General features: G+C 45.1%; 1 protein-coding gene and 1 non-coding gene across 3 annotated transcripts in view; one reads left to right on the forward strand and one right to left on the reverse strand.

Moving 5' to 3' along the window:
- Positions 1-25,771, reverse strand: part of MERTK (MER proto-oncogene, tyrosine kinase) — a 129,413-nt gene that overhangs the window by 95,488 nt on the left and 8,154 nt on the right. The window lies entirely within an intron of this gene.
- LOC112578257 lies at positions 18,712-18,840 on the forward strand. Its single transcript, XR_003102556.1, has one exon. It is a non-coding gene; the product is annotated as a small nucleolar RNA SNORA70 (small nucleolar RNA).

Genomic DNA, 25,771 nt, shown 5'->3' on the forward strand with positions numbered 1-25,771 from the left:
TCTTAAAAAATAAATGCTATTTTAAGCTGCTAATCTTTCAGTGTTCTACGTCAGTTGTAAAATGCCCCTCCCTCTGCTTTTCCTCGAAGAAGTGGAACACTTTAAAATTATTTGGGAGAGAGTGATGGTGGGAGGATGAGAGTAGATCAAAAATTTTAAAGTTTTTGATTTTTATTACCACGTTCTCATTAGTGCATCTTCAAGAAGACACAAGTGAACGTGCTGGGCCTGTCTGATGGTCCCCATTGTGGAGACCATTTTTTCAGCCCATGTCAGAGATGTATCAAACACCACAGCCCCAGACTTAAAGAGGATTTCATCCTTTCTCCATGGAACAGGTGGAAAAGCAGGCTGTTTTTGAAATTCAGCAGAAATCGTTCCTCCTCTTCTTTCCCCTCTCTTCTTCTTTTAAGGTTACTTCCTTGTATGGACTGGACAGTAGCTAAAGTGGGACGTTTTGCCTCACAAACACAGTTGAGCAAGCCGGATGAGCGGCCTCCCACTCACGTCCAAGCACAGCTGCCCAGGGGTTCCAGCAGCTGCATTTGCCAACCCCAGGGGCCACACCCATCCTGGAGTTGGTCATGGAGTGCCCCTGCCCTGTGCCCATGCATTTCCAGCCCTTGACCAAGGTCACCTTCATAAGGACAAGGGAGTGTGTATCCACTGTCTTCCTCCAGTGCTCAGGTCGGGAGACAGGCTCCAGGAGATAAGATTAGCAAATGTTTCTTTAGCCAACGAGTACGTGATTAGATCTATTGTCCACTGTGTGGGGTTTGCCAGGTTCTTCTGAACAAATCTACCTGTAGCTTCCCTGAGGGCTGGAACTGGCATACTCTGAACCCAGGCTGATGCCTGGCATGGAGTCAACATGCAGTGAGCATCTGTGGGATAAATGAGTGTGATACAGGCAGGGGACACTGTTATGACTGGAAGCGGGACTGTGGTGGGGCTGGAGCCAGGGCTCTGCAGCAGCACCTCTTCCCCCAACCACAGTGAAACTGTGGAGGGGCAGATACTGAGGGGTCGTGGTCTCTCAGACTCAAAACTGGTGCCTGAGGGGACACTAAGGAAAGAGCTATTTTCTGAACCAAAAATTGAGTTGATTGATCCAGCAATGCCAGGTGGTGCAGTGATAAAGAATCCACCTGGCAATGCAGGAGACACAGGAGGTGTGGGTTCGATTCCAGGGTCTGGAAGATTCCCCTGGAGAAGGAAATAGCAACCTACCCCAGTATTCTTGCCTGGAGAATCCCATGGACCTGGTGGACTATAGTCTGGGGGATGCAAAGAGTCAGACACAACTGAGTGACTGAATGCATGATCCAGCAATTCCACTCCTGGGCATATATCTGGACAAAACTCTAATTCAAAAAGATACATGCACCCTTATGTTCCTAGCAGCACTATTCACAACAGATAAGACACATAAAACAACCTAAATGTCTATCAACAGATGAATGACTAAAGAAGATGTGGTTCAGTTTCAGTTCAGTCTCTCAGTCATGTCAGACTCTTTGCAACCCCATGAACTGCAGCACGCCAGGCCTCCCTGTCCATCACCAACTCCCAGAGTTCACCCAAACCCATGTCCATTGAGTCCGTGATGCCATCCAACCATCTCATCCTCTGTCATCCCCTTCTCCTCCTGCCCTCAATCTTTCCCAGCATCAGGGTCTTTTCCAATGAGTCAGCTCGTCACATCAGGTGCCCAAAGTATTGGAGTTTCAGCTTCAACATCAGTCCTTCCAATGAACACCCAGGACTTATCTCCTTTAGGATGGACTGGTTGGATCTAAAGAAGATGTGGAACATATATACAATGGAACATTACTCAGCCATAAAAAGAAGGAAATAATGCCATCTGCAGCAACACAATGGAACTAGAGCTTATCACACTAAGCGCAGTAAGTCAGAGAAAGACAAACACCGTATGACATCACTCGTATGTGGAATCTAAAATATGACACAAATGAACATATCTGTGAAACAGACGCAAAGATAGAGAGCACACGTGGTTGCCATGGAGGAGAGGAGATGGGGAGCATGGATTGGGATCAGCAGAGTTTACATCTAGGGTAAACTACTTCCCTGGACCACCACCAAGGAAGCCCTGAACCCGACCTCTTGAATACCAGAAGGAGAAATTTTGGGGCTTTGTGGAATGAGTGCTGGGACTAACAGGTGAGGTCTGTCTCAGACAATGCATAGAACAGCAACATGGCAGCTACATCATTGCCACCCATGAATGAGAGGAAAAATCATACTTCCAGTCAGGAGGGCCTAGAGGAGCTATCCCACGTCGAAGGTCAGGAAGGACGGTGGTGAGGAGATAGCCCTCATCCAAGGTAAGGAGCAGCGGCTGCACTTTACTGGAGCAGCCGTGAAGAGAAACCCCACGCCCAAGTTAAGAGAAACCCAAGTAAGACGGTAGGTGTTGTAAGAGGGCATCAGACGGCAGACACACTGAAACCATACTCACAGGAAACTAGTCAATCTAATCACACTAGAACCACAGCCTTGTCTAACTCAATGAAACTAAGCCATGCCCGTGGGGCAACACAAGACGGGCGGGTCATGGTGGAGAGATCTGACAGAATGTGGTCCACTGGAGAAGGGAATGGCAAACCACTTCAGTATTCTTGCCTTGAGAACCCCATGAACAGTATGAAGGCAAAATGATAGGATACTGAAAGAGGAACTCCCCAGGTCGGTAGGTGCCCAATATGCTACTGGAAATCAGTGGAGAAATAACTCCAGAAAGAATGAAGGGATGGAGCCAAAGCAAAAACAATACCCAGCTGTGGATGTGACTAGTGATAAAAGCAAGGTCCAATGCTGTAAAGAGCAATATTGCATAGGAAACTGGAATGTCAGGTCCATGAATCAAGGCAAATTGGAAGTGGTCAAACGAGATGGCAAGAGTGAACGTCAATATTCTAGGAATCAGCAAACTCAAATGGACTGGAATGGGTGAATTTAACTCAGATGACCATTATGTCTACTACTGTGGACAAGAATCCCTCAGAAGAAATGGAGTAGCCATCATAGTCAACAAAAGAGTCCATAATGCAGTACTTGGATGCAATCTCAAAAATGACAGAATGATCTCTGTTCGTTTCCAAGGCAAACCATTCAATATCACAGTAATCCAAGTCTATGCCCCAACCAGTAATGCTGAAGAAGCTGAAGTTGAACGGTTCTATGAAGACCTACAAGACCTTTTAGATCTAACACCCAAAAAAGATGTCCTTTTCATTATAGGGGACTGGAAGGCAAAAGTAGGAAGTCAAGAAACACCTGGAGTAACAGGCATATTTGGACTTGGAATATGGAATGAAGCAGGGCAAAGACTAATAGAATTTTGCCAAGAAAATGCACTGGTCATAGCAAATACCCTCTTCCAACAACGCAAGAGAAGACTCTACACATGGACATCACCAGATGGTCAACACCAAAATCAGATTGATTATGTTCTTTGCAGCCAAAGATGGAGAAGCTCTATATAGTCAACAAAAACAAGACTGGGAGCTGACTGTGGCTCAGATCATGAACTCCTTATTACCAAATTCAGACTTAAATTGAAGAAAGTAGGGAAAACCACTAGACCATTCAGGTATGACCTAAATCAAATCCCTTATGATTATACAGTGGAAGTGAGAAATAGATTTAAGGGCCTAGATCTGATAGATAGAGTGCCTGATGAACTATGGACTGAGCTTCGTGACATTGTACAGGAGACAGGGATCAAGACCATCCCCATGGAAAAGAAATGCAAAAAAGCAAAATGGCTGTGTGGGGAGGCCTTACAAATAGCTGTGAAAAGAAGAGAAGTGAAAAACAAAGGAGAAAAGGAAGATATAAGCATCTGAATGCAGAGTTCCAAAGAAAAGCAAGAAGAGATAAGAAAGCCTTCCTCAGCGATCAATGCAAAGAAATAGAGGAAAACAATAGAATGGGAAAGACTAGAGATCTCTTCAAGAACATTAGAGATACCAAGGGTACATTTCATGCAAAGATGGGCTCGATAAAGGACAGAAATGGTATGGACCTAACAGAAGCAGAAGATATCAAGAAGAGGTGGCAAGAATACACAGAAGAACTGTACAAAAAAGATCTTCATGACACAGATAATCACGATGATATGATCACTGACCTAGAGCCAGACATCCTTGAATGTGAAGTCAAGTGGGCCTTAGAAAGCATCACTACGAACAAAGCTAGTGGAGGTGATGGAATTCCAGTTGAGCTATTTCAAATCCTGAAAGATGATGCTGTGAAAGTGCTGCACTCAATATGCCAGCAAATTTGGAAAACTCAGCAGTGGCCACAGGACTGGAAAAGGTCAGTTTTCATTCCAATCCCAAAGAAAGGCAATGCCAAAGAATGCTCAAACTACTGCACAATTGCACTCATCTCACATGCTAGTAAAGTAACGCTCAAAAGTCTCCAAGCCAGGCTTTAGCAATATGTGAACCATGAACTTCCTGATGTTCAAGCTGGTTTTAGAAAAGGCAGAGGAACCAGAGATCAAATTGCCAACATCTGCTGGATCATGGAAAAAGCAAGAGAATTCCAGAAAAACATCTATTTCTGCTTTATTGACTATGCCAAAGCCTTTGACTGTGTGGATCACAAGAAACTGTGGAAAATACTGAAAGAGAAGGGAATACCAGACCACCTGACCTGCCTCTTGAGAAATCTGTATGCAGGTCAGGAAGCAACAGTTAGAACTGGACATGGGACAACAGACTGGTTCCAAATAGGAAAAGGAGTACGTCAAGGCTGTATATTGTCACCCTGCTTATTTAACTTATATGCAGAGTACATCATGAGAAATGCTGGGCTGGAAGAAGCACAAGCTGGAATCAAGATTGCTGGGAGAAATATCAATAACTTCAGATATACAGATGACACCACCCTTATGGCAGAAAGTGAAGAGGAACTCAAAAGCCTTTTGATGAAAGTGAAAGTGGAGAGTGAAAAAGTTGGCTTAAAGCTCAACATTCAGAAAACGAAGATCATGGCATCCGGTCCCATCACTCAATGGGAAATAGTTGGGGAAAGAGTGGAAACAGTGTCAGACTTTATTTTGGGGGGCTCCAAAATCACTGCAGATGGTGATTGCAGCCATGAAATTAAAAGACGCTTACTCCTTGGAAAGAAAGTTATGACCAACCTGGACAGCATATTCAAAAGCAGAGACATTACTTTGCCAGAAAGATCCGTCTAGTCAAGGCTATTGTTTTTCCTGTGGTCATGTATGGATGTGAGAGTTGGAGAGTGAAGAAGGCTGAGCGCTGAAGAATTGATGCTTTTGAACTGTGGTGTTGGAGATGACTCTTGAGAGTCCCTTGGACTGCAAGGAGATCCAATCAGTCCATTCTGAAGGAGATCAGCCCTGGGATTTTTTTGGAAGGAATGGTGCTAAAGCAGAAACTCCAGAATTTTGGCCACCCCATGCGAAGAGTTGACTCATTGGAAAAGACTCTGATGCTGGGAGGGATTGAGGGCAGGAGGAGAAGGGGACGACAGAGGATGAGATGGCTGGATGGCATCACTGACTCGATGGACGTGAGTCTCGGTGAACTCTGGGAGTTGGTGATGGACAGGGAGGCCTGGCATGCTGCGATTCATGGGGTCGCAAAGAGTCGGACATGACTGAGCGACTGAACTGAACTGAACTGAGTCTGTGATGGCCAAAGAACTCTAAGGAATCTCCCCAGGGCTGGTCACCACCCTCTCCCAGCAGGAGAACCTTCGGATTCTCTTGAAGCTGTAGGACCACACCCAAGGTGGATCAAGGGAAAAAGCAGCAGCTACTGAAATGGCAGGACTCGGAGTAGTGGGTGGAGTGGCAGCCTTCCGCCACCTCCTGACCCTGGAGTCCCTCCAGGCTGTGGGAGGAGAGCTGGGCAAGGCAGCAGCCCGTGCGGGAGTGAGAATGCAGACTGCCACTCAGTCAGCCTGCTTTATTACCCCAGGACCCAGGGAGGGACTGGAAGCACCTTGGCCAGATGGGTCAAATAAGGGCAGGGATTCATGGGGTCGCAAAGAGTCGGACACGACTGAGCGACTGAACTGAACTGAAGCGTCAGTCATATAACCCACATCTGGCTCTTTGTACTCCTTTTCAGACAACAGAACAGGTGGTGACATGAGCTGACCTCTCTGAAATTCAGCCTCAAAATCCGGAGGCCCAGAGGAGGCTACAAGAGTGAGGACTCATTGTTGAACTCTTAGGGGTTTCATGCTTCCCACTGCAGAGCAGGAGTGGGCCAGGAGGATTTGCTTTTGTTGTTTCGTCGCTAAGTCATGTCTGACTCTTTGCAATCCCAAGGACTGTAGCCCGCCCGGCTCCTCTGTCCATGGGATTCTCCAGGCAAGAATACTGGAGTGGGTTGCCATTACCTTCTCCAGGGGATCTTCCAGACCCGGGGATTGAACCCACATCTCCTGCATTGGCAGATGGGTTCTTTATCACTGAGTAACCCGGGAAGCCTAGGATGTGCTTTGCCCAGGAGCTAAGAGTTCCTCAGCCCCTCTGTCCCAGGATGACATTTGCTATCAAGCAGCCCCCATGGCTGGAAGGAGGAAGGCCCCCTTCTGGGGTGGGCTTGCAGTTCACAGAAAAGGCTTTTGGCACCTGGAATCCTGTTGGTGACCACTTCCCTGTCCCCCTCCCCGTCATACCCCCTGTCCTCCTACCCCAGGAGAGAGGGCTGCATGTGGACCAGAGGACACCCCTTCCGTGTGTGCCCTCCTCCCTGGCTGATATTTGAATCATGTCCCTGAGTGGCTTCTCTGTCACTCGGTTAAAAACTGATCCTCTCATCCCCAAAACTGGCGGAGGCCAAACCCAGAACAAGCAAAAACTTTCTAATTAGTATCGAGTCACTTATGAAAACGGGAGTCTCAATTGATAAAGAGAAGCAATGCTGATAAGAGGACATTTTTTCAAAAACCTTTCAACCTGAAATCACTTGACCTGATTGCTACCAAACTATAAATGATAAACATGAGCACTCTGCCACTTAGAGAAAATTTATCAGTGCAGCAAAAGCCGGCAAGGCAGAAACCACGAGCTGACTTGAGGGAGGGGGCCCCAGCCGGGGCTTTACCGGAAAGAAAGAGGAATAATTGGTAGGTTACGTATGCCTGGAGGGGTCACAGCCTCAGCAGAAAAAAAGCAGAGACGCCAGTGAACTGAGAGCTGCACAGAGAGAAGAAAGTGGGGCTGGTATGAAACAGTGTTGGCAGGCCAGAGTTTCTACATGGGTGGAGGGTGGGGTGGGGGGACAGGGTTGGGATAGTTGCCAGATTAATAAGCAGGATGCCCCAGTTATACTCAAACTTCAAATAAACAATGCCCATGTGGTTTATACTTAGTTAAATAAATACAACTTAGTCTCTTTCAGCACAAACTGTCTGGGGCCACTGTCCAGGGAGTTCATTTTCACCCCCGCCCCCAGAGACTGGCCTCCTAGGGCAGAGAGCAGAGCGAGGAGGGGGTGTGAAGGAGCAAACAAGGACCCCAACACACTAAGCCAGCTACGCACCCTCTCTGAGCCCCTGACCTGAGGGAGTGCAAGGGCGTGGGCCTCGGAGCCAAACCCATGATTATCAGGTTGATTCTACTTCCGTTGGTCTCCCCAATACACTGGCTCAATAAAAAATGTGGAACTGAGGTAGGAGACGGTGGGCCTCTGCGCTGGACACCTGGTGTTTGTCAAGTGGAGTAAAACTGAACCTCTGTTCTCACTCAGACACTCCAAGGACAAAGCTAGTGGCAGAAGCTGAGCTCTGCTAAAAAAAAGAGATAAGGTGTCCACTCCAGAGGTCAAAAAACCTTTCCTGTCTACACATGCACAGGAAGGCTTCTTGGGGACTGAAAAGGGAGCTGACCCCCACCCCATAATATGTGGACATATACTCATAGGCCTGTGTGGTGGGATCCATCTTAGAAAAAAGTTGCACACACATTTTGGGGAGGGTCCACGGACCAGAACTTTACATGGAACAACAGACCAGTTCCAAATCGGGAAAGGAGTACGTCAAGCCTGTATATTGTCACACTGCTTATTTTTAACTTATATGCAGACTACATCATGAGAAACGCTGGGCTGGATGAAGCACAAGCTGGAGTCAAGATTTCCATGGGAAATATCAGTAACCTCAGATACACAGATGATACCACCCTTATGGCAGAAAGTGAAGAACTAAAGAGCCTCTTGATGAAAGTGAAAGAGGAGAGTGAAAAAGTTGGCATAAAGCTCAAAGTTCAGAAAACTAAGATCTGGTCCCTTCATGGCAAATAGATGGGGAAACAGAGGAAACAGTGACAGACTTCATTTTAGGGGACTCCAAAACCATGGTGACTGCAGCCATGAAATTAAAAGGTGCTTACTCCTTGGAAGAAAAGTTATGACCAACCTAAATAACATATTAAAAAGCAGAGACATTACTTTGCCAACAAAGGTCCGTCTAGTCAAGGCTATGGTTTTTCCAGTGATCATGTATGGATGTGAGAGTTGGACCATAAAGAAAGCTCAGAGCCGAAGAATTGATGCTTTTGAACTGATGCTCCAACTGTGGTGTTGAAGACTCTTGAGAGTCCCTTGGAGTGCAAGGAGATCCAACTAGTCTAAGCTAAAGGAAATCAGTCCTGAATATTCACTGGAAGGACTGATGCTGAATCTGAAACTCCAATACTTTGGCCACCTGATGCGAAGAACTGACTCATTTGAAAAGACTCTGATGCTGGGAAAGATTGAGAGCAGGAGGAGAAGGGGACGACAGAGGATGAGATGGTTGGATGGCATCACCGACTCAATGGACATGGGTTTGGGTGGACTCTGGGAGTTGGTGATGGACAGGGAGGCCTGGTGTACTGCGGTTCAAGGGGTTGCAAAGAGTTGGACATGGCTGAGCGACTGAACTGAACTGAACTGAGTGAGCAGGTGCAGAGTAAGGAGGTGATGTACATCACTTATACAGGACAGTCCTCCCAGGTCTTCATTTACCTTTGGCCAATTATCTTGTTTCTTTCTTAACACCTGACTGGTCCATTCAGTTCAGTTCAGTTCAGTTCAGTCACTCAGTCATGTCCAACTCTTTGCAATCCCATGAACCACAGCACACCAAGCCTCCCTGTCCATCACCAATTCCCAGAGTCCACCCAAACCCATGTCCATTGAGTCAGTGATGCCATCCAACCATCTCATCCTCTGTCGTCCCCTTCTCCTCCTGCCCTCAATCTCTCCCAGCATCAGGGTCTTTTCAAATGAGTCAGCTCTTCGCATCAGGTAGCCAAAGTATTGGAGTTTCAGATTCAGCATCAGTCCTTTCAATGATTGACTGGGTGAATCTCCCTGCAGTCCAAGGGACTCTTAAGAGTCTTCTCCAACACCACAGTTCAAAAGCATCAATTCTTCAGCACTCAGCTTTCTTTATAGTCCAACTCTCACATCCATATATGACTACTGGAAAAACCATAGCCTTGACTAGATGGACCTTTGTTGGCAAAATAATGTCTCTGCTTTTTAATATGCTGTCTAGGTTGGTCATAATTTTCCTTCCAAGGAGTAAGCGTCTTTTAATTTTATGGCTGCAGTCACCATTTGCAGTGATTTTAGAGCCCAAGAAATAAAGTCTGTCACAGTTTTCTTTGTTTTCCCATCTCTTTTCCATGAAGTGATGGGACCAGATGCCATGATCTTAGTTTTTTTAGTGTTGAGTTTTAAACCAGCTTTTTTCACTCTCCTCTTTCACTTTCATCAAGAGGCTCTCTAGTTCTTCTTCATTTTCTGCCATAAGGGTGGTATCATCTGTGTATCTGAGGTTACTGATACTTTCCCTGGCAATCTTGACTCCAGCTTGTGCTTCATCCAGCCCAGCATTTTGCATGATGTACTCTGCATATAAGTTAAATAAGCAGGGTGACGATATACAGCCTTGACGTACTCCTTTCCCAACAGATTGGAACCAATCCGTTGTTCCATGTCTGGTTCTAACTGTTGCTTCTTGACCTGCATACAGTTTTCTCAGGAAGCAGGTAAGGTGGTCTGGTCTTCCCATCTCTTGAAGAATTTTCAATAGTTTGTTGTGATCTACACAGTGAAAGGTTTTGCTGTAGTCAATAAAGCGGATGTTTTTCTGGAAGTCTCTTGCTTTATGTTCCAATGGATATTGGCAATTTTACCTTTAGTTCCTCTGCCTTTTCTAAATCCAGCTTGGACATCTGGAAGTTCAAGGTTCACATACTGTTGAAGCCTGGCTTGGAGAATTTTGGGCATTACTTTGCTAGCGTGTGAGATGAGTGCAATTGTGCAGTAGTTTGAACATTTTTTGGCATTGTCTTTCTTTGGGACTTGAATGAAAACTGAGCTTTTCCAGTCCTGTGGCCACTGCTGAGTTTTCCAAATTTGAGGGCACATTGAGTGTAGCACTTAAACAGCAACATCTTTTAGGATTTGAAATAGCTTGACTAGAATTCCATCACCTCCACTAGCTTTGTTCATAGTGATGCTTCATAAGACCCATTAACTTCACATTCCAGGATGTTGGGCTCTAGGTGAATGATCACACCATTGTGGTTATCTGGGTCATGAAGATCTTTTTTGTATAGTTCTTCTGTGTATTCTTGTCACCTCTTCTTAATATCTTTTGCTTCTGTTAGGTCCATACCATTTCTGCCCTTTATTGTGCCCATCTTTGCATGAAATGTTCCCTTGGTATCTCTAATTTTCTAGAAGAGATCTCTAGTCTTTCCCATTCTATTGTTTTCCTCTATTTCTTTGCACTGATCACTGAGGAAGGCTTTCTTATTCTTTGTTATTTCTTATTCCCTGCTAGTCTTTGGAACTCTGCATTCAAGTGGTATATCTTTGCTTTCATCCTTTGCCTTTCACTTCCCTTCTTTTCACAGCTATTTGTTAGGCCTCCTCAGACAACTATTTTGCCTTTTGCATTTCTTTTTCTTGGGGATGGTCTTGACCACTGCCTCCTGTACAATGTCACGAACCTCCATCCATAGTTCTTCAGGCACTGTATCAGATATAATCTCTTGAATCTATTTGTCATTTTCACTGTATAATTGTAAGGGATTTGATTTAGTTCATACCTGAATGGTCTAGTGGTTTTTCCTACTTTCTTCAATTTAAGTCTGAACTTGGCAATAAGGAGTTCATGATCTGAGCCACAGTCAGCTCCTGGTCTTGTTTTTGCTGACTGTATAGAGCTTCTCCATCTTTGGCTGCAAAGAATATAATCAACCTGATTTCGGTGTTAATCATCCGGTGATGTCCGTGTGTAGAGTCTTCTCTTGTGTTGTTGGAAGAGGGTGTTTTCTACGACCAGTGCGTTGTCTTGGCAAAACTCTGTTAGCCTTTGCCCTGCTTCATTCTGTAGTCAAAGGCCAAATCTGCCTGTTACTCCAGGTATCTCTTGACTTCCTACCTTTGCATTCCAGTCCCCTATGGTGAAAAGGACATATTTTTTGGGTGTTAGTTCTAGAAGGTCTTATAGGTCTTCATAGAACTGTTCAACTTTAGCTTCTTCAGCATTACTGGTTGGGGCATAGACTTGGATTACTGTGATATTGAATGGCTTGCCTTGGAAATGAACAGAGATCATTCTGTCGTTTTTGAGATTGCTCCCAAGTACTGCATTTTGGACTCTTTTGTTGACTATGAGGGCTACTCCATTTCTTCTAGGGATTCTTGCCCACAGTAAGATATAATGATATAAGATATAATGGTCAGCTGAGTTAAATTCACCCATTCCAGTCCATTTTAGTTCACTGATTGCTAAAATGTCAGTGTTCACCTTTGCCATCTCCTGTTTGACCACTTCCAATTTGCCTTGATTCATGGACCTAATATTCCAGGTTCCTATGCAATATTGCTCTTTACAGCATCGGACTTTACTTCCATCACCAGTCACATCCACAACTGGGTGTTGCTTTCGCTTTGGCTCCGTCTCTTCATTCTTTTGGGAGTCATTTCTCCACTGATCTCCAGTAGCATATTGGGCACCTACCAACCTGGGGAGTTCATCTTTCAGTGTCCTATCTTTTTGCCTTTTCATTCTCAAGCCAAGAATACTGAAGTGGTTTGCCATTCCCTTCTCCAACGGACCACACTTTGCCAGAACTCTCCACCATGACCCATCCATCTTGAGTGACCCTACTCAGCATGGCTTAGTTTCATTGAGTTAGACAAGGCTGTGGTCCATGTGATCAGTTTGATTTGTTTTCTGTGACTGTGGTTTTTATTCTGTCTGCCCTCAGACAGAGAAGGATAAGAGGCTTATGGAAGCTTCTTGATGGGAAAGACTGATAGAACAAGACCCAGTTTCCCTCACACTCAGTCTCTCCCATATATTGTACTGTGTCTTGAAACATTCTTGCTTTCAAACAGGGTCAAGAACTCAGGCCACTTTGCTTCTAGACCCTGGTGGTCTAGTGGCTAGGGCTCTTGGTTTTCCAGGTTACCCAGGTTTAATTCCTGGGCTGGGAACTGAGATCTCTCTTCAGGACTGCTCGTAGCTCTCCTTCCAAGATCAGAACCTTGTGCACACACTTCAGCCACAGAAGCTGCAAGAACCCTGAAGGGCTTTATAGCCCCCCATCACCCCCTTCAGCCTGCACCCATTTTTTGATTTGAGCATTTGACTTTTTCTCAATAGAAGTGCTTTGCAAAGGCACCTTTCCCAGCAGATCCCCTGGTCCTTTCTGTTGCTTGCATGCTCAGTCGCTCAGTCATGTCCGACTCTTTGCGGCCTCATGACTGTAGCCTGCCAGGCTCCTCCATCCATGGGATTCTCCGGGAAAGAATATTGGAGTGGGTTGCCATCTCCTTCTCCAGGGGATCTGCACAACCCAGGGATTGAACCTGTGTCTCCTGCATTGGTAGGTGAATTCTTTCCCACTGAGCCACCTGGGAAGTCCAGTCCTTTCTGAAAGCTGAGCACTAATGCACCCAGAAAACAGAGCTCCAGATTCAGACTGTGAATCTTCACCATCATCTCCTAACTCTCCACCATGCTCTCAAAACCAGCAGAGTGTCAGGATCTCCAGGGAAGCTTTTAAAACTCTGATGCCTGTATTTCACCCAGAGGTTGAATTTATTGGCCAGAAGTACAGCTTAGATATTGGGATTTTAAAAAATCTCCTCTAGTGATTCTAGAGGAATTGGGGTCAGACCTAATTCCTAGGGTATTAGGGAATGGATCCATCTGGTGGCCCAAATCATCTGGGGCAGGGGGGCTCCTGCCTGGGAACCCTGATGTTTTAAATGCATTGTGGCTTGGGAGGCTGGGATGAACAAGATCTATGGTATCAGAGTTCCGTTCTGGCTCAGAGTTCCATTATCCACTCAGAAGCCAGGTGACCCTCTGCCAGTCACTTGCCTTTCTTGTTCTGGCCACACCACAGAGGCATGTGGGAACTTATTAATAGTCCTTTGACCAGAGACTGAACCTGCATCCCTCACAATGGAAGTCCAGAGTCTTAGCCACTGGACCACGAGAAATTCCCTTCCCCAGTCGCGTGTCCTTCTGAGACTCGCTCTCCTGGTCTGTGAAGGAAGATGCGTAACGCCTGACCCTCTCAGCCACCAGAGGAGAGCACTGTGCAGGTACATGACAACCCGGAACGGCTGATCTGCATTGCTTCCAAGGCACAGCCAGTCACGCCTGGACTGCCACAGGTGCACACATGGAACCGATTATGCTGACTTGGCTCATTCAGCCTCTGGCAGGGAAACAGGAATATATGTTTACCCAACCAAGGCTGGTTTTCCTTCTCTTTCCCCTTTGGCAGCACGCCAAGTATCATAGATAGGCTGAGGGGACACTTTCTGGTCAGGGTGGTGAAGCTTGGCCCCCGTGTCTGGGGCTGGCTCTCTGCAAGGGCCAGCTTTAGCTTTCACAAGACCCCGGGGAGACGCTCTGTCCCCAAGTTTAACTCCTCTGCCCTGCCACCCACAACACACATTCTCCAGCCCACTGATACTTGAAATCCTATTAATTTTAGCCATTCTTCTCAGGAAGAAACATTTCCTTTAACAATGTGACCATCTCAGACTTCCCTGGTGGTCCAGTGGTTAAGACTCCGCCTGCCAATGAAGGGGACATGGGTTCAATCCCTGGTCTGGGAAGATCCCACATGCCACGGGCCAACTAAGGCCATGCACCACAACTCTGGAGCCCATGAGCTGCAACTGCTGAAGCCCGTGTGCCTAGAGCCCGTGTTCCACAACAGGAGAAGCCACCACAATGAGAAGCCTGTGTACCGCCCTTTTCACCACAACGGGAAAAAGCCTGAGTGTAGCAACGAAGACCCAGCACAACCAACAATTAAACAAATAAATAAATCATTAAAAAAAAGAAAAAGTCACCATCTCTAAGGACCAAACACCTTAGTCAGCACCATTTGTCCATATCTTTCCAAAGTGACAAGAGGGCAAAGAATTCCCTCCCAAAGCAGAGTAAATGGATCTTTCCCTACTTCTCGCACTAAGTACACCTAAAAACACAGGGTATTACATATAAAAGGAACTTTTTAAAAAACTCTGAAGAGTGGAGAGACAGTAGTCTGACTAGGGACCTAGGGGACCTAAGAACAACATGGTGATGAATTCCCCGAGTCTCCTTTTGTTCAGGGTATCCCAGATTTGGAAATGCTAACAGGCAAAGACAAAAAACAACAACAAAAGCCTGTTTCCCTCTAGGAAAGGGCAGCTGGGCAAGACAGAGGCTTTTAAACAGTAAACTGCTCTTCTCCAGGCAAAAAATCCAGAAAAAGCCATGGCCCCATCCCCCCCCCCGCCATGCCAGCAAAGGTCAAGTGGGCAACCTAGACTTGAACCCTGACCAGGCTATAAACAGGTGCCACATGCTCCACTGGGTGGTATCAGAGAAGGCCAAGAAGACAGGTGGCATTTTCACCCCACTGGCTGGTGTTAGTAAAGCCCATATGGGATGCCTACACTTTTATTCCCACATGGCATGAATGAGGCATCTCTCCTTGTCCCCAGCAGGGTGATATGAGAGGAGAACCAGTAGAGAGTCAGAGATTTCACTACTCCCCTAGGGTCAGCGGTGGTCAGGTGGGAACTGTCGTAATCAGGCACTCCTACCCTTTCCCCAGCCAGAACTCCCGCCCTACCTCTGACCGGCAATAACATCCCACCCTTAGATGTCAGTGGAGGTTGAGTGGGGAACCCAGGGCTTTCCTCGTAGCTCAGCTGGTAAAGAATCCACCTGCAATGTGGGAGACCTGGGTTTGATCCCTGGGTTGGGAAGACCCCCTGGAGAAGGAAAAGGCTACCCACTGGGGAACCTAGAATTCTACCCCCACAGCAGATCAGAGAAAACTATGTAAAACAAAAGACAAAAAAGAGTCAGTCACGTAATACTCTCAGTGTCTAGGTTTCAACAACAACAAAAATTCTGTCTCAAACTGCATGAAATACAAAAACCAAGATAACAGAGAGTTATTCGAAAAAGCTTTTAAAGAAGGAATCATAAAGATACTGCAATGAGGGACTTCCCTGGTGGTCCAGTGGCTTAGACTCCGACTTCCAATGTGAGGTGCCTGGGTTCAATCCCTGGTTGGGGAACTAGATCCCACATGCCACAAGTAGGAGTTCTCATACCACAACTCAAAGATCCCACATGTCGCAAATAAACAACCCATATGCCGCAACAAGACCGAAGATCCTGCATGCCATGACTAAGGCCTGGTGCAGTTAAATAGACATTTAGAAAATACTTCAGTAAATATGAAATTCATGAATAAAATAGGAAGCCTTTTGGCAAATACATATAAAGTCTCAGTAAAGAAATAGAAGAGTGAGAAGAGAAACAAATGGGAATTTTTGAACTAAAACATACAATAATCAAAATAAAAAACTCAGTGGATGGGCTCAACAGCAGAATGAAGGGGCAGAGGAAAGAATAAGTGAACCAGAAGACAGAGCAATAGGAAATTATCCAATCTGAACAACAGAAAAAAATGAACAGAGTCTCTGCAACCTGTAGCACTATTACTAAAGATCTAACATTTGTATCATCCGAGTTCTGGAAGGGAAAGACAAAGAGGGCAAGGCTGACAAAGCACTTGAAGAAATAATGGCTGAAAACTTCCCAAATATGACAAAAGATATAAACCCACAAAGTAAAACATCTGAATGAATCCAAAATAAGATAAGCTCAAAAATATCCACACCAAGACACATTATAGTCAAACTTCTGAATCCTAAAGACAAAATAAAAAGAGTTTTTAAAGCACTAAGAGAGATGATACCATACTTACAGGGGAAACCAATTCAAATGACAGTGAATTTCTAGAAGGAAGTGGCACATTTTCCTAAGTGATAAGAAAGAAGGGATGTCACCTCAGAATTCTTCTGGAATGAAAGGAAAACCAAAATATTTTCATACTAAGAGAATTTGTCATCAGCAGACCTACTCTAAAAGAATAGCTAAAGGAAATTCTGCAAATAGAACAGAAACAATAAAAAAAATAAAGCCTGAATCATTAGGAGGAAGGAAAAAACACAGAAAACAAAAATATTGATCAATACAATAGAATTTCTTCTCTTTAATTTTTCTAAACTATGTCTGATGGTTGGAGGAAAACTGCAACACTGTCTGATGTGATTTTATATATGATAAAGAAATATTTAAGATAATTATGCTTAAATGGGGGAGCTAAAAGGGACTTAATCAATAACTTCAGATATGCAGATGGCACCACCCTTATGGCAGAAAGTAAAGAACTAAAGAGCCTCTTGATTAAAGTGAAAGAGGAGAGTGAAAAAGTTGGCTTAAAGCTCAACATTCAGAAAACTAAGATCATGGCATCCGGTCCCATCACTTCATGGGAAATAGATGGGGAAACAAATAGTGGCTGACTTTATTTTTCTGGGCTCCAAAATCACTGCAGATGGTGACTGCAGCCATGATATTAAAAGATGCTTACTCCTTGGAAGGAAAGTTATGACCAACCTAGACAGCATATTAAAAAGTAGAGACATTACTTTGTAAACAAAGGTCCATATAGTCAAGGCTATGGTTTTCCAGTGGTCATGTATGGATGTGAGAGTTGGACTATAAAGAAAGCTGAGCGCCAAAGAATTGATGCTTTAGAACTATGGTGTTGGAGAAGACTCTTGAGAGTCCCTTGGACTGCAAGGAGATCCAACCAGTCCATCATAAAGGAAATCAGTCCTGGGTGTTCATTGGAAGAACTGATGTTGAAGCTGAAACTCCAGTACTTTGGCCACCTGATGCGAAAACTGACTCATTGGAAAAAACCCTGATGCTGGGAAAGATTGAGGGCAGGAGGAGAAGGGGATGACAGAGGATGAGATGGTTGGATGGTATCACCAACTCAATGGACATGGGTTTGAGTGAACTCCGGGAGTTGGTGATAGACAGGGAGGCCTGGCATGCTGTGGTTCATGGGGACGCAAAGAGTCGGACACGACTGAGTGACTGAACTGAACTGAAAGGGACTTAAAAGGAAATTCACTTGAACTGGTAAAACATCAACACCTAATAGACCACTAATTACATTAAATATAAATGATCTAAATACATCTATTAAAATACAAAGATTGGCAGAGTAGATTAAAGAAACATGACCCAACTATCTGCCATTTATAAAAAAATTCACTCCAAATAACATGATACCGGCAAGTTGAATACAAAAGATAGAAAAAAAAAATCATACAACCACAACGAAAAGAAAAGCAGGATGCCTACATTAACATCAGATAAAGTAGATTTCAAAACAAGGAAAATTACCAGTAAGACCTATTGTGTAACGATAAAAGTCCGTCTACCAAGAAGACATAGCAGTTTTAAATGAGTATGAGCCAAAGCAAAGAGCTGCAAAACATGCGAAGCAAAACCCAGAAGACCTGAAAGGAGACATAAAGAAATCAACAATTATAGGAAAGACTTCAGCATCTCTCTTTCAACAACTGAAAAAAGAACTGGGCATAAAATAAACACGGATATGGAAGAACTTGATAAGACTGCCAATGAAAAGAATCTAGAGTACATTTATAGAACATTCCACCAAACAGCCGTAGAACATGCATCCTTTCCAAATGATGATGGTATATAAACTAAGATACACCACATCGTGAGCCATAAAGCGAATCTCAACAAATTTAAAAGAACTAAAGTGGTACAGTTTGTATTCCCAGATTACAATGGAAATAAACATAAATTAATAACAGAAGCTAACTAGAAATTTTCCAAATACTTGCAAACTAACAGCTAAATAATCTATGGAGCAAAGGGAGAGTCTCAAGGGAAATTTTTTAAAAATACATTGAACAGAGTAAAAATGAGGTTACAATATATCAAAATATGTAGGACATAGTTAACACAGTTTTGAGAGGAATTTTTATTTAGTAGTCTGTGCTCGTAAGATAGAAAAAGAAGAGCAAGGCAAACCCAAAACAAAAAGAAGGAAGAAAATAAATATAGGAAATAAATTGAAAAAAGAAAAGTTATAGGGTAAATCAATGAAACAAAGAGCTAGTTGTTTGAAAAAAAAATCAATAAAATTGATAAGTTTTTAGCAAGACTGACAAAGAAAAGAAAGACACAAATTACTAATATCAGGAATGAAACAGGGAATATAACTACAGACTCTGAAGACGCCAAAAGTATAATAAGGAAATACCATGTTTGCTACGAACTAAGCCCACTGTGCTCCTTCCCCGTGGGACTCTAGCGTGCAATACTGCAGACAGCAGCCTCCTCCGTACTTTTTGCAGCCTGCTGCCTGTATGGGTTGCTCTAAGGCAGTTTTCATCCCAATCCCAAAGAAAGGCAAAGCCAAAGAATGCTCAAACTACCGCACAACTGCACTCATCTCACATGCTAGCAAAGTAATGCTCAAAAGTCTCCAAGCCAGGCTTCAGCAATATGTGAACCGTGAACTTCCTGATGTTCAAGCTGGTTTTAGGAAAGGCAGAGGAACCAGAGATCCAATTGCCAAAATCCCCTGGATCATGGAAAAAGCCAGAGAGTTCCAGAAAAACATTTATTTCTGCTTTATTGACTATGCCAAAGCCTTTGACTGTGTGGATCACAAGAAACTGTGGAAAATTCTGAAAGAGATGGGAATACCAGACCACCTGATCTGCCTCTTGAGAAATCTGTATGCAGGTCAGGAAGCAACAGTTGGACCTGGACATGGGACAACAGACTGGTTCCAAATAGGAAAAGGAGTACGTCAAGGCTGTATATTGTCACCCTGCTTATTTAACTTCTATGCAGAGTACATCATGAGAAACACTGGGCTGGAAGAAGCACAAGCTGGAATCAAGATTGCCGGGAGAAATATCAATAACCTCAGATATGCAGATGATACCACCCTTATGGCAGAAAGTGAAGAGGAACTCAAAAGCCTCTTGATGAAAGTGAAAGTGGAGAGTGAAAAAGTTGGCTTAAAGCTCAACATTCAGAAAACGAAGATCGTGGCATCCGGTCCCATCACTTCAGGGGAAATAGATGAGGGAACAGTGGAAACAGTGTCAGACTTTATTTTTTTGGGCTCCCAAATCACTGCAGATGGTGACTGCAGCCATGAAATTAAAAGACGCTTGCTCCTTGGAAGGAAAGTTATGACCAACCTAGATAGCATATTAAAAAGCAGAGACATTACTTTGCCAACGAAGGTCCGTCTAGTCAAGGCTATGGTTTTTCCTATGGTCATGTATGGATGTGAGAGTTGGAGAGTGAAGAAGGCTGAGCGCCGAAGAATCGATGCTTTTGAACTGTGGTGTTGGAGAAGACTCTTGAGAGTCCCTTGGACTGCAAGGAGATCCAACCAGTCCATTCTGAAGGAGATCAGCCCTGGGATTTCTTTGGAAGGAATGATGCTAAAGCTGAAACTCCAGTACTTTGGCCACCTCATGTGAAGAGTTGACTCATTGGAAAAGACTCTGATGCTGGGAGGGATTGGGGGCAGGAGGAGAAGGGGACGACAGAGGATGAGATGGCTGGATGGCATCACTGACTCAATGAACGTGAGTCTGGGTGAACTCCGGGAGTTTGTGATGGACAGGGAGGCCTGGTGTGCTGCGATTCATGGGGTCGCAAAAAGACACGACTGAGGGACTGAACTGAACTGAACTGAAGGGACCCTGCAGACAGCCCTTTCCAGTGGACATTCATGTCTAGTATTCTGTCCCCAGTCTAGGCTCCAGACAAGTATATGCAGTGCCTCTGGAAAGCCCCAGGGCACAGTAGCCAGAGTCCATGTTGGCCAAGTCGTAAGGTCCACCCACAACAAGCTGCAGAATAAACAGCATGTGATTATGGCCCTTCACAGGGCCAAGTTCAGTTTCCCAGGCTGCCAGAAGATCCACATCTCTGAGATGTGGGGATTGACCAAGTTTACTATAGATGAATTTGAAGACACAGTGACAGAAAAGCAGCTCATCCCAGATAGCTGTGTGGTTAAATACATCCTAATCGTGGCCCCGGGACAAATGGCAGGCTCTGCACTCATGAGAGCCTTGGCACTGTCCCCTCCTTACTCATGCCCACCAATAAATCCTACTTTCCTGTCAAAAAACCATAAAAATCATAATAATGATAACTAAATACTATGAACAACTCTACATACAAATTCGACAACATAGAGGAAATGGACCAATTCCTCAAAAAACACAAACTACCACAACTCACAAGTCCCTTGGACTGCAAGGAGATCCAACCAGTTCATCCTAAAGGAGACCAGTCCTGGGTGTCCATTGGAAGGACTGATGCTGAGGCTGAAACTCCAATACTTTGGCCACATGATGAGAAGAACTGATTCAGTGGCAAAGACTCTGATTGAAGGCAGGAGGAAAAGGGGATGACAGAGGATGAGATGGTTGGATGGCATCACTGACTCAATGGTCATGAGTTTGAGTAAACTCCAGGAGTAGGTGATGGACAGGGAGGCCTGGTATGCTGCAGTCCCTGGGGTCACAAAGATTTGGACACGACTGAGCAACTGAACTGAACTGAACCACAACTCGCTCAATATGAAATAGATGATTTGAACAGCGCCAGGTAAGGAAATTGAATTTATAATTTAAAGAACACCCACAAAACAAATTTCCAGGCCCAAACAACTTCACTGGAGAATTACACCAAATGCTTAAAGAAGAATTAACATCAATTCCACACGCTGTTGTTGTTCCATCTTTAAGTCATGTCCGACTCTTTGCAACCCCATGGACTGCAGCACGGCCAGCCTCCCTGTCCCTCACTATCTTCTGGAGTTTGCCCAAGTTCATATCCATTGAACTGGTGAGGCCATTCAACCATCTCAGCCTCTTCCTTTTGCCTTCAGTCTTTCCCAGCATCAGGGTCTTTTCCAATGAGCCTGCTGTTTGCATCAGGTGGCCAAAATATTGGAGCCTCAGCTTCAGCATCAGTCCTTCCAATGATTATTCAGGGTTGATTTCCTTTAGGATTGACTGGTTTAATCTGCTTGCTGTCCAAGGACTCTCAAGAGTCTTCTCCAGGCCAACAATTTGAAAGCATCAATTCTTCAGCACTCAGCCTTCTTTATGGTTCAACTCTCACATCCATACATGATTACTGGAAAGACCATAGCTTTGACTATATGGATCTTTGTCAGTAAAAGTGATGCCTTTGCTTTTTTATATGCTGTCTCGGTTTGCCATAGTTTTCTTTCCAAGAAGCAAGGGTCTAATAATTTAATGGCTGCAGTCACCATGTACATTGATTTTAGAGCCCAAGAAGAGAAAATATGTCACCGCTTCCACTTTTTCTCCTTCCATTTGCCATGAAGTGATGGGACCAGATGCCATGATCTTTGTTTTTTGAATGTTGAGTTTTAAGCCAGCTTTTTCACTCTCCTCTTTCACCCTCATCAAGAGGCTCTTTAGTTCCTCTTCGCTTTCTGCTATTAGAGTGGTGTCATATGCATATCTGAGGTTGTTGGTTTTTCTCGCGGAAATCTTGATTCCAGCTTGTGTGTCATTAGCCCAGCATTTCGCATGATGTACTGTGCGTACAAGTTACATAAGCAGGGTGACAATATACAGCCTTGATGTGCTTCTTTCCCAATTTTGAAGCAGTACATTGTTCCATGTCCAGTTCTAACTGTTGCTTCTTGATCTCCATACAGGTTTTTCAGCAGGCAGGTAAGGTGGTCTGGTAATCCCACCTCTTTAAGAATGTTCCAGCTTTATGTGATCCACACAATCAAAGGCTTTCAAGTAATTAATGAAACAGAAACAGATGTTTTTCTGGAATTCCCTTGCTTTCTCTATGATCCAACGAATGTTGGCAATTTGATCTCTGCCTTTTCTAAACCCAGGTTGTACGTCTGGAAGTTCTCAATTCAAGTACTGCTGAAGCCTAGCCTAGTACTTGAAGGATTTTGAGCACGTCCAGGATCCTCAGAAATACACCTCTGTGTTTCTAGACTCTTTTATTGCCCCAGATAGAGCTGGGGGCAGGGGGTGGGGACAGGAGGGTAGTTCATGGGGCCACAGTCAGCAAGGGCAGCAGGGAATGGTAGCTGTCCACGGAAAAGAAGCCATACAGGCAAGACTCTTTTTTTTTTTTTTTCAGACTTCATTTATTTTCTGACCCAGGCCCATGGCAGTGAAAGTGCTGAGTCCTAACCACTGGAGCACCAGGGAATTGTGAAGACTTTATTACTACTTTATTTAGCTAGTTAGGTTTTGGCCACGCTGCAAGGCATGCAGGATCTTTAGTTGCCTGACCAGGGATCAAACCGGTGTCCCTTGCAGTGGAAGCACAGAGTCTTAACCATTGGACTGCCAGGGAAGTCCCACGACTCATTTTTAAGGGACACCCTACACTGCCTCAGGCCCCATTTCTAGGCTGATTGATGCCTGAGGACACTTATAGACAGAGTCAGGCAGAGGGCTGGGGTGGGTGGGTTGGGGGGCCACACTCACGCAGGCCCTGTGTTTGACTCTCGAGGATAGAAACTGTCCCAGCCCACATCTCTCTTTCAGATGCAATCTGTGTCCTGCCCAGAAGAGATCCCAGAATCACCTATCTGCCCCCTATTTGATCAACAGAAACATGCAGTTTCCACAACATGACTCTCCCTGCACATCGCAACCGGGCTGAGGACTTACATCTTCAGACTCTCAAAGTATGTGTGTTTTTTTTTTAACCTAATGCTGTAGATTTCCTGCTAAAGTCTAAGAGCTTCCTTTTTGCTTTGTCCTCAAACTTTCAAAGAACATTGTTTTCATCAACAAATCTTCAAATCATGTGCCCAAATTTAAAAAAAAAAGAAAAAAGAGGCTCAAAGGGTGCTTTCACTTCCTGTGTGGAGGCAGCCTGCCCTGAACTGTGCCGAGTGGAAAACAGGCCACCCTTGGGAGGCCATGAATATTCATCACCTCACTGCGCATTCACTAAGCAGCACCGGGACAGAAAAGTACTTTCAGGGAGTTTATGCTCTAATATTCTCCACGAAGACAGCCTGTTCTTACTTGTAGAAAAGATCATTTTCGAAAACGATAGTGAGGTCGGTCTTCTATGAGCAGCTTTGAAAGCCCTGCGGCTTACAGTAGCAAAACAATCCCTTCTCCAAAATAAACAAGGCTTTCCTTTGTGTGTCCAAGGAGAGGAAGGACCAGAGCTAAGGCAAATTCTAAGACGTCCACCGGCCCTGAATGCTGACCTAACTAGAGCCGTCACCGCCCACCCCCAATCCCCGCACCCAAAAGCAGGTTATAAAGAAAAGGGACCTGTCAGACAATGTTGGCCTGATCCTCAAGTTCCAGCCTGAGACCTAAATCCTGAGGATGGGCCCCATCCCAGAGTGAGCGGGGGCAGAGCTCTAACCCAGTGATGATCAGATATTGCCCGGGGCCTTGCTTGACTCCCCAGAAGCTAGTCAACACCTATGAAGGGCCTGACTGGGAAAAATCCAGAAGACCCCATTAATGTCTGAGGACAGGGAGAAACATACAAGCATAAAATCTGCTGCCACAAACACCTATGCATTGTGATTATGAAATGCAATGGTTTTTCTCTAAGCCCAAGTCACTCCAACATGCTTAGCTTTTGGTATAAAACTTATCGTGTTTGTATGATCTCAGTCCAAACATAAAGTCAACATGTCTCCTCTCTTTTTTTCTCCCTCTCCCCTCTGCCCTGCTCCTTCCCCCACCCCACCCAGTCTTCCCTCAAGACTCATGGAAAATCCATTTTACCATTAAGTAAAAGATGAACTAACGGTGGATGAAATGGACAAGTGAGTGTAGTGAAAGTCGCTCAGTCGTGTCCGACTCTTTGTGACCCCATGGACTATACAGTCCGTGGAATTCTCCAGGCCAGAATACTGGAGTGGGTAGCCTTTCCCTTCTCCAGGGGATCTTCCCAACTCAGGGATAGAACCCAGGTCTCCTGCATTGCAGGCGGATTCTTTACCAGCTGAGCCACAAGAGAAGCCCAAGAATACTGGGGTGGGGACAAAAGGATGAAATAAAATGTTTTAGAATGGAGTGCAGAATTTTCAACAAACTCTTTAAGACATAACTATTCTTCCTTGACTTGGATTCGATTCTTGGGTGGGGAAGATCCCTTGGACAAGGAAACAGCAATGCACTCCAGCATTCTTGCCTAGAAAATCCCGTGGACAGAGGACCCTGGCGGGCTATGGTCCATGGGGTCGCAAGTAGAGCTGGACAAGACTTAACAACTAAATAACAGCAACCACATCCTTACTTCACTTTAAAACACTGGGAGCTAAGGAGGTGACCTGATGTGGCAGCCAGGCCACCCCGGCTGGATCCTGCTGGCTGACAGAGGCTCAGACAGAGTGGAAATGGCAACCAAGAGGGCAAGCTGCCCAGCAGCTGGTGGGGCCAAGCTTCCAGGCCTCATGAACCCAGGGAAGACCTGGGCCTTCGCTGTGGTTAAGAATCTTCCGTGGAACTTCCCTGCTCATCCGGGGGTTAAGACTTTGCCTTCCAACGCAGGGGGTGCGCGTCTGCTCCCTGGCGAGGGAACTAAGATCCCACGGGCCAACAGGCCACAACACAAAACAGAAACAACGCTGTAACAAATGTAAGGCTTTAAAAATCGTCCACACCCTGCGCTGCCCTGGTGGCTCAGCGGTAAGCAATTCGTCTGCCAATGCAAGTGACACGGATTCCATCCCTAATCCGGGAGGATCCCACACGCAGAGAAGCAACTAAAGCCGTGCACCAGAACTATTTAGCCTGAGCTCTAGAGCCCTGGAGCCATAATTACTGAAGCCCATGCACTCTAGAGCTCATGCTCTGCAACAAGAGAAGCCATCGCCACGAGCAGCCCACGCACCAAAACTAGAGAGTAGCCCCCACTTGCCGCCTCTCAGTGTAGGAGATGTAAAAGATTAGAGTTTGATCCCTTGGTCGGAGGGATCCCCTGGAGGCGGGCATAGCAACCCACTCCAGTATTCTTGCCTGGAGAATCCCATACACAGAGGGGTCTGGCTGGCGCACAGAGTCAGACAGGACTGAAGTGATTTAGCATGCGCACCCACACAGCAATTAGAGAAAAAGCCCGAGCAGCAATGAAGGAAGACCCAACACAGTCAAAAATAAATGAATACAATTATTTTAATGGTCCATAAAAAAAAAAAATATCTTCCATACAGTTCAACAGCCTCACTTCAAAGAAAACTAAGACTCAGGAGGGGGAAAGTGCTGGCTGGTAGGTACCCTGAGTATTCTTGCTCTCCAAA

Source organism: Bubalus bubalis, chromosome 12 (genome assembly GCF_019923935.1).
Source record: "Bubalus bubalis isolate 160015118507 breed Murrah chromosome 12, NDDB_SH_1, whole genome shotgun sequence".
NCBI lineage: Eukaryota > Metazoa > Chordata > Mammalia > Artiodactyla > Bovidae > Bubalus > Bubalus bubalis.